This window comes from Cynocephalus volans, chromosome 1 (genome assembly GCF_027409185.1).
Source record: "Cynocephalus volans isolate mCynVol1 chromosome 1, mCynVol1.pri, whole genome shotgun sequence".
Lineage (NCBI taxonomy): Eukaryota > Metazoa > Chordata > Mammalia > Dermoptera > Cynocephalidae > Cynocephalus > Cynocephalus volans.
Window position 1 is genome coordinate 168,759,561 of NC_084460.1, and position 8,772 is coordinate 168,768,332.

Genomic DNA, 8,772 nt, shown 5'->3' on the forward strand with positions numbered 1-8,772 from the left:
TTGAACATCAGTGAGATTTATTTCTCACCCCATAACATGCAAATGTTTTACCAATATGTCTAGAGTAGTTGCTACTTCTTGCTTACTAGATCTAATCAGTATAATGTCATTAATGTAATGGACCAGTACAATATCTTTGAGTAAGGGAAAGGTGTTTAATATCACTACAAGCTGAATTATCACATAGAACTGAAGAGCTGATATACCCCTGAGGTAGGATAATGAAGGTATATTGCTGACTTTGCCAGCTGCAAACAAACTGCTTCTGGTGGGCTTTATGAACATTTTTGAAGCAAAAGGCATTTTGCCAGATTAATAGCTGCATCCAGATACCAAGGGATGTGTTAATTTGCTCAAATGATAAAACAACATCCAGTATAGCAGCTGCAATTGAAGTCACCCCCTGGTTAAACTTACATTAATCCACTGTCATTCTTCATACTCATATGTCTTCTGAGAGACCAAACAGGTAATTGAATGGAGATATTGTAGGGATCACCACCGCTGCATCTTCCAAATCTTGATGGTGGCACTAATCTCTGCAATCCCTCTAAGAGTGTGGTATTGCTTTTGATGTACTATTTTCCTAGAGAGAAGTACAGAAGACAATCTCAATACTGATTTCAACTTGTGCTGTAATTCAGCCAGTTGCAGAATGAGGTTCAGAGTTTGATTTTCAGCAATTTCAGTCCTGCGATTACAGTAGATAAGAGTCTTCTTCAGGGCACACATATAAGCCCATCGGTCATTTATAGAGTGCTTGAACAGTTAATTCAAATGTCCAAGCTCATTTTTTTCCCCCACCACTTTGCCCAGTGACATTAGGAACAAGTAATCAATGCCATTATATTCATTGGTTTTCAAAAAAATATTTGAAGGTATCATTTACATTGTCACCTAGCCACTAGCTTCTTGTATGTGGCGATTAGCAGTATCCAAATACAGACCTTTTGCATATCTCTGTGCACAGTTCACAAGAATGAACTATCAGTGCTCTCTTTACTACTGGAAATAGAGACATTATCATCTTTAAATCTAATACGATTATAAAACTAATTCCAAAAACTCCAGATCAATTCAGAAAACACCCTACAATTCTGCTCTTCAGAACCACTTTTGCTACCAGAATGTGTGTATGTGTGTTAGTAAAAGTTCTCTAGAGGAACAGAACAAATAGGATGTGTGTGTGTGTGTGTGTGTATGTATGTCTGTATGTATGTATACGTGTGTGTGTGTATATATATGGACTTCAAAAAGTTTGTGGAAAAATAGAATTAAAAGATAATACTAATCTTTGCATAAACTTTTTGAAGTACTCTTGAGATCTTTGTAAGCTTCATGGAAAACGCATATTATGAAGAAACTCTGCATGGCCTTCAAAAATTTTTGCACCGAAATAAACTCATACTAACTTGTTATATCATGTCAGAACAGGATCTACTTTGAGGCACTAAAAAGGAAAAGACAGAAGTTTGAAAAGGACTCCTATCAGAGCAACATGAATTCTGCTAAAATCAAAGCAAGAAGAAATGTCAAATTTATGGTGAAACTTGGTTGGAAGAATGGTGTAATTATCAATGCTTTATGAAATGTTTATGGGGACAATGCTGAAAAATCAGCAGTTTGCAAGTGGATAACTTATTTAAAGAAGGGACAAGACAATGTTGAAGATTAGGCCCACAGCAGCAGACCATACACATCAACTTGTGAGGAAAAAATTAATCTTGTTCATGCCCTAACTGAAGAGGACTGATTATTAACAGTAGAAACAAGAGCCAACATCAGAGACATCTCAACTGGTTCAGCTTACACAATTCTAACTGAAAAAATTAGTTGAGCAAAGTTTCTGCTCAAGAGGTGCCAAAAATGTAGTGACTAGATCAGCTGCAGACAGGAGCAGAGCTTTCCATGGAAGTTTTAAAAAAGTGGGATCAAGACTCTGAATCATTTTTTCAAAGAATTGTAACAGGAGATGGAGCATGACTTTGCCAGTAATATCCTGAAGACACAGCACAATCAAAGCCACGACTAGCAAGAGGCGGCAAAAGTCCTGTCACAGCAAAGGCAGATGTATAAAGAGTAAAGGTCACGGCAACGGTCTTTTGGGATGCTCAGTGCGTTTTGTTTGTTGACCTCCTGAAGGGCCAAAGAAAGATAACCTTTGCTTATTATGAGAGTGTTTTGAGAAAGTTGGCCAAAGCTTTAGCAGAACAATGCCTGTGAAAATGTCACCATAGAGTTCTTCTCCACCATGACAATGCTTCTGTTCATTCCTCTCAGCAATTTTGAGAGAGTTTTGATGGGAAATCATTAGGTATCCGCCTGACAGTCCTAATTTGCCTCCTGATTTCTTTTGTTTTCTAATCTTAAAAAATCTTTAGAGAGCACCCATTTTTCTTCAGTTCATAATATAAAAAAAGACTGCATTGACATTGTTACATTCCCAGCACCCTCAGTTCTTTAGGGACAGATGAAATGACTGGTATTGTTACTTATGAATATATCTTGAACTTGATGGAGTTATGTTGAGAAATGCAGTCTCTATTTTTTACTTTTATCTTTTAATTCTATTTTTCCACATTTTAAAGTCCATTTGTATTTGTGATTTTCAATTAGACATTAAAAGTTGAATGAATTAAAACATATATTTAAAAACACACTTTGTATGACTAAAACACTTTTAAATTTACTAAGATTTTTTTTTTATAGCTCAGAATACCATTTATGTTGGCCAATGTTTTAAGCAAACTTAAAAAGAATGTGTTTTCTGCTGCAGTCGGATTGAGCATTCCATGAATGTCAATTATGTCAATGTGGTTAATAATGCTACTTTAAGTGTTCTACATCCTTACTGATTATCTGTCTCATGGTTCTATAATTTATTCAGAGAATGGTGTAATTTGAAACTATTGATGTGAATTTGTCTATTTCTCCTTGCACTTCTATCACTTTTTGTTTTATTTTGAAGCTCATTATTAGATGTAGAAATGTTTAGGACTATGTTGTGTTCTTGACACATTGGCTCCTTTATTATTAAGAAAACATCCCATTTATCACTGGTAAAATGGTCCCATCTGAAATCTACTTTTTCTGATATTAAAATAGCCACTGTACTAGGTACCAATAAAAGAAGTGAACTATAGACACAAACAATATAGATGATTCTCGAAATTATTTGGCCAAGTGAAAAAAAAACCAGAAACAAAAGACCACATGCTTTATGACTCCATTTATTTCTCACACACACACACACACACACACACACACACACACACACACACACACACACACACACACACACCTACCTTAGAAAATGCAAACTAATTCACAGCAAACTAAAAAAGTTCAGTCATTTTTCTGGGTACAAGAAAAATAGTATCAGGTAAGAGAAAGATTATAAAGTGCTACACAAAAACCTTAGGAAGTAATAGATATGTTCATTATCTTGATGTTTTGATGGTTTCACAGATTTTAAAAAGAATATGCATTTTACTCTGAAGATACAAAAAAAATCCATTTCTTTCAATTTCTATATGGAAAAATCCAAACAACTAAGAATAACTGATGAAATTCACTCCAAAATATTTGCAACTTTTGGTCTTTCAATTAGTTCAACCACTTTGATATCTCATCTGAAAAAAACTTTTATTAAAAATGCTGATTTAGATTACCAATTAAAATATTTCTTCTTCTACACTATTTAGAAGATTTTCATGAGCCACCAGTAGTCAAAATACAAATTTTGAAACTATTTAAAATTAACTGTAAAAACTTTACATCTCAAAAATATGAATGAGAGTCAGTGAACATGACAAGTAGAAATTCAGATGACACAAAAATTGTAGATATATTAAAGTAAAGTTGGATTAATTTCTTAAAATATAAAATAAATCATGATTCTAATTTAAAATTTATCTTAACATATGCCAGAAAAAAGTTACAGAGAAACCAAAGCACCATTATTACAATTACCTTGTCATAAACTGAATAAACATCCTTTTCTTTACAATGAGAGACTTAACATTTTTAAAATTTAATTTCTAAATAAAGTGTGATGTTTGTTTTCCATTCTGGAGACATTTGAATGTAGCTTTGTTAGAAAATTATATCTTAATTAGATTAAATAGGAGTTGTAGCTTAAAAGTTATATTTAAAATTAACTGTTGTGAAATCTTTGAACTATAGCTTAAAACTCAAATTTGAGAAAAAAGAAGTAAAATAATCTTTGACACTTCATTAAGAATGAATGGAGGAAAGAAAAAAAGGGGGGGGGAGAATTCAACCCAAGAAAAATATTATTAAAAGGGGCATTCAACAAATTCTCATAAAATGTTCAATTACTGTTGAGCATAAGTAGAAATAACAGAACAAAAAGAAACTAAAGGAATCCAGGCATTCACTGTCCAAAAGTATTATATCTGGTTCCCTTGATTTTGGGGGGGGGGACGGGGGGAGTGTAATTTTATTTACAAGGTTTATTTTAATACTGCAAACAAATTTGACTCAATGTTGAAGGTTAAAATACTAGTGGATGACAGTTAACAGTTGTATTAGTCAGGGTTCTTCAGAGAGAAAGAATCAATAGGATATGAGAGGGGATTTATTAGGGGAATTAACTCATGTGATTGAAGTGAAGTCCCACAATAGGCTGTCTGCAAACTGGATCCCAGTAACGTGGCTCAGTCCAAGTGTGAAGTCCTCAAAACCAGGGAAGCTGATGGTGTCCTTAGGGTAAATCCTGGAACCTAAGGCTGAAAAGTCTCAAGCTCTGATGTCCACAGGAAAGAGTGTTTCCCAGCTCCAGTAGGTAGAGAGAGAGCTTCACCTTTTTTTCTCTGCTTTTGTTCTCTCTGGGCCCCCAGTGGATCGGATGGCTCCTGCCCACATTGAGGGTGGGTCTTTCCCACCCAGTCCAGTCAGGCTGTCATGCTAATCTCTGCTGGAAACACTCTCATGTATGTACTTAAAAAGATAGCTTTACCAGATTTCTTGGCATTCCTTAATCTAATCAAGTTGACGCCAGGAATTGACTTTCACAAGTCCCCCCCTCCTTGTTAGCTTGGTGACCATACTATCTCCTTAAATCATATTTAATCATCAAGTAGTACAATAACATAGTAGTTTCTCCTAACATGATACAATTATCTTGCATACAACTGAAAACACATTAATCCCTTTCCCAGAAGAGGAAGTCAAGGCCTAAGATGATATTTACCATTCTCCCAATATCCCATAACTTAAATGCAAATACTATGAGTTAGGGTTAACAATATTTAAATGCTGGTATAAAGTCACTAAGTCTCATGGTACATGGCAAAGAATAACAGCAACAAAAACAAAGATAATTGCTTAGTATGTGTACAGTATATATACATAGAGACATATTCTTAACACAGCGCAGAGAACGATTACAATCCTTATTTCTGTAACTGGTCACATGGTCAAAGCTGGTATTTCTAACTACCTTCTACTACCCATTTTGTATTACCTTTTCCTTCAGCAAGCACCTCCGCTGCTCATGGTTCTGAAGACTTTGAACGAAAAGAGAGTTTGTCTTTCATTCTCTGCTTTCTCTGCTTCCACCATCTTGCAATGTGAGACCCCTGGGTCACTGTGGCCACCACCAGGTGGACATTGGACTTCCCAGCCTCAGACACTGTAAGCAATAAATTTGGTTTTTCTTTATAAATTACCCACTTCTAGGTATTTTGTTATAAGCAACAGAAACAAACTAATAGAGAAAATTTTTACCAGAGAAGTGGGGTGTTGCTTATAACAAATACTTGAGAATGTGGGAGTGGCTTTGGAACTGGGTAATGGGCAAAGGTTGGAGGAATTTGGAGGAAAAGGATGGAAAAAACCTAGACATTGGTGAAAGTTTAGAGGACAAGAAAACCATGGAAAGTTTGGAATCTTTTAGAGACTGGTTAGATGGTGGTGACCAGAATGCTGATAGAAATATGGACAGTAAAGGCCATTCTGGGAAGATCTCAGATGTAAATGAAAAAGGGCAAAGATGAACCTTGCTATGAACTGGCAAGGAACTTGGCTGCATTGTGTCCATACCCTAGGACTTAGTGGAAGTTGGAACTTAAGAACCAGAGTATTTAGTGGAATAAATTTCTAAGCAGCAAAGCATTAAGGAAGCTGCATGGCTACTTCTAACAGCCTATGCTGAGTTACTATGGCAAAAGCATGACATAAAGCCAAATTTAAAAGGGGAGCAGAGTGTAAAGATTTGGAAAATTTGCAGCCTGACCATGAGGTGGAGAAGCAGAGAGCAGTTTCAGAAGAAAAATTCAATGGTACTAAGGAGATTAGTACAAAAGAAGGGGGATTATCAAGAGAAATGGAAAAAGGCCCAGAAGGCATTGCAGAAGCCTCTGAGATCAACCCTTCCATTTCAGCCTCAAAGGCCTAGGGAAACAGAGTGGTCTTGGGGAACAGGCCTGAGGAATCTTCCATGGGCTTGCTGCTTAGGGCATCCTTGGGAAGCTTTAGCCAGCACCAGCACCCCAGCTCCTTTGGCTGCTCTAGCCATTGCTTAATTGGCTCCAAGTTTGGCTGGATCCACAGTTTTGAAAGATACAAGTGGGAAGCCTTGTCAGTTTTCATATGGTGCTAGGTCTGCAGGCTTGCAGAATGCCAGAGCTGTGGAGGCTTGGGAGCTTCTACCCCAATTTCAAAGGATGTATGAAAACGTCTGGGGGCCCAGGAAGAGATCTGTCTCAGGGGTAGAGTCACTGCAGACAGCCTTTGCTAGAGCAATGCTGAGCAGAAATGTGGGGTCAGAGTTGTAGCAGAGAAACCCCAACAGCCTAGTGGAGCTGTAAGAGGAAAACTGCCACAGAGACTCCAGACCTGTGGAGCTCCCAGAGTGGAACACTCTGAGACCAGGAAAGCCACAGGAGTGGACCTGCCTGAAGATGTGGAGATCCAACCCCCACTCCAGCGTGCAGAGGAGGTTGAACATGGAGGCAAGGTACCTTACTTGAAAGCTTTGAGCTTTAATGACTGCCATGCTGTGTATTAGACTTGTTTGGGACTCGTTACTCCTTTCTTTTGACCTATTTTTACCTTTCTGAATGGAAATTTTTACCTTATGCTTGTCCCACTATTGTATCTCAGAAGTAGATAAGTTGTTTTGACTTCACAGATGGGACTTTGAACTTTGGACTTTTGAGTTGAAACAAGACATTGGGTATGAAATGAAAGTATTTGCATGTGAAAAGGATGATGAGTTTTGGGGGCCCAGGGGTGGAATGTAGTGGATTGAATTATGTCCTCCCAAAACTTACTGAGGCTTGAATTGTGTTGCCCAAGTTTTATGTATTATAAAATTGGTCCCTACTGTGACAGTTAAGAGGGTGGGAAATCTTACTATGGTAATTGAAGGGTAGAGCCTTCAAGAGGTGATTAGATTGTAGGACCATGCCATAGTGAATGGATTATTAATGGGGTCAGGGGTGTGGTTCTGAGGACTTTAAATGAAAAGAGAGTCTGTCTCTCTCCGTTTTCTCTGCTTTCACCATCTTGCAATGTGAGACCCCTGGGTCATTGTTGCCACTGCCAGATGGACTTTGGACTTCCCAACCTCTGAAACTGTGAACAATAAATTTCATTTTTCTTTACAAATCACCTAGTTCCAGGTATTTTGTTATAAGTAACAGAAATGGACTAATACAATGGTCAATTGGGAAATGATTATAAAAACAAAATCAATCATAGTCTCAAAAATTTAGACATGCCTATCTTTAAAATAAATGACTTTCCTTATTGATCATTTCAGTCATTTTTCTTATATGTTTATATATATATTCTCCTTCAGTTCAAAGTGTCCATAAACTAAATCAAACTATGTCATTTCTTCAACCAAAGGTTATTGATGGCTGTAAGTAAGCACCTGGATCACTAGTTCTCAAACTTGACTGTATGTTAGAAAAATTGAAAAGTAATAATGCCTGAGACTTTCCTGAATCTCATCCCCATAAATTCTGACTTGATTGGTGTGGGATATGCCTTTGTCCAATTTAAAGCTCTTAAAGTGATACTGCTGTGGGTTTGGAAATTATTGATTGAGAGCCTTAATGTATGTTGAAAAAAAAATCTATAAGAGCACCTAATATCTTACTTGAGCCTGACTTTTGATCTACATTCTTGGAAAAGGTATGGTTGCAACAACTAATTCTATAGGATTCCCAATGGGACCCTGTGGTTTAAAAAAAAAAAAATGTCAAAATAGGTGTGGTACAGAAAAGTATAGAAATAGGGGGATCAAAATAAAGAAAATATTGTATTCAGATTGCTTTGAAAGTAACTTTAAGTTCTCAATTTACTTTATTTACAGTGTTTTATGGATGTATCACATTGTAGTGTTCTAGTGGTTGCTCTGGGTATTACAATATCCATATGTGATTTGCAACAAAGCACTGATATCAACATTTTTTCACTTGGTGTGAAGTATGAAAACCTCATTTTCATTCAGGTTCCTTTACTTCTAATTTTTGAAGATTTATTTATGATATCTCTGTTCTGGATTTCTTTGGGTTTATCTTGTTCAAGCCCACTCAGCTTTTTGGATCTGTAGGTTTGCATATTTTGCAAATTTTGCAAAGATTTTAGCTGCCATTTCTTTAAATATTCTTTTAACCCCTCTCTCTTTTTCCTCTTCTTTTGGGGCTCTCAAGATACACATTTGAGATCTTTTATTATTTTTCCACAGGACACTGTGAATCTGTTTAATTTTTTTTTTTGAGGTACTGTTTATCTCAT